The sequence below is a fragment of the Elephantulus edwardii genome, unplaced genomic scaffold (assembly GCF_000299155.1).
Source record: "Elephantulus edwardii isolate Elephantulus edwardi_28Jun2011 unplaced genomic scaffold, EleEdw1.0 scaffold00016, whole genome shotgun sequence".
NCBI lineage: Eukaryota > Metazoa > Chordata > Mammalia > Macroscelidea > Macroscelididae > Elephantulus > Elephantulus edwardii.
In genome coordinates, this window is record NW_006399766.1 from 12,166,637 (window position 1) to 12,167,827 (window position 1,191).

General features: G+C 43.6%; 1 pseudogene; it reads right to left on the reverse strand.

The window, feature by feature from the left end:
• Positions 1–227: 227 nt before the first annotated feature.
• Positions 228–570, reverse strand: LOC102864244 (annotated as a pseudogene).
• Between the last annotated feature and the right edge of the window lie 621 nt (positions 571–1,191).

Genomic DNA, 1,191 nt, shown 5'->3' on the forward strand with positions numbered 1-1,191 from the left:
ATGTTGATTGTTATAGAAAGGCTTCAGGCCTTTTGTTCATAGGATGATTATGAGTCATGCTTGACTCAAAGGCAATCAACAATAACATCTAGTACTTTTTAGCTCTCTAATGTTTACAATATGAATCTATGTGTTCCAATTGACTTTTTTTTTTTTAAGTATACTTTCCATTTTATTTTCAGACGAGTTTTTTCTTTAGCCTTTAAGGAATCAAATCCTTCCATGGGCTTTGGTGGTGGTCATGGGGCAGCACCTGCAGGTCTAAATCTAGGTGGAGGTGTTCGGTCCTTTCGGGCTTCATGAGAGCAGTTCCTCACCACCTTACTGTGAATGGAACAACTCACACAGTAGTGCAGTTTCACGTAGAGCACATATGGAAGCACATATGTGTCAAATAACACTAGCTTCGGAAATGTCCCTGACGGCAGCTGCCTCTACTATATTTCGAATTATGAACTTCTGAATTGCCTTGACTTTGGGCATGTACTGGGTGCAGTTCGTGCAGCGAATAGGCAGCACATGGCCTTGGCCCTTTTTGGCACGACCGTTGTTCCTCCTTTTCTTTGTCATGTTGGAAGCGAGGGTCTGAGAGAGGTCCAATTAACTTTTAAGACAACTTCCTAGGATAACTTTCCAGCCTTATCAAGGTTCCAAGACAGCTTGACACTATGTAACAAAAAGGAATACTTAGCAGGTACAGGGCTGTTGTTGTTATGTGTCATTGCGACTCATAGCGACCCTATGTACAAGAGCTCTAGACGCTCTTCTATCCTGTGCCAACCTAGCCATCTCAAACGCACTTATTCCCACCTCTCTAGTCACAGAATCGATCCATCTCATCAAAGGTCTTCCTCTCCTTTGCCGCCCCTCCACTCTGCCAAACATGATGTCCCTCTCAAAGGACCAGTCCCTCCTTGCAACATGCCCAAAGTGTCAGACGAAGCTTCAGAATCCTTGACTCCAGGGAACATTCTTGCTTCACCCTCTCCAGGACAAACGTGTTTGTTCTCCTAGCAGTCCATGGTATATTTAACACTCTTCTCCAGCACCACAGCTCAAAGACATCAATTCTCTTTCTATCAACCCTAGTCACTGTCAAACTCTCTGATGCAAAGCACGTAATTGCGAAGACTATAGCCCAGATATTTTTTTGTTCAAGAGACTACACTGTCTTTGCCCCCATTTGTTAAA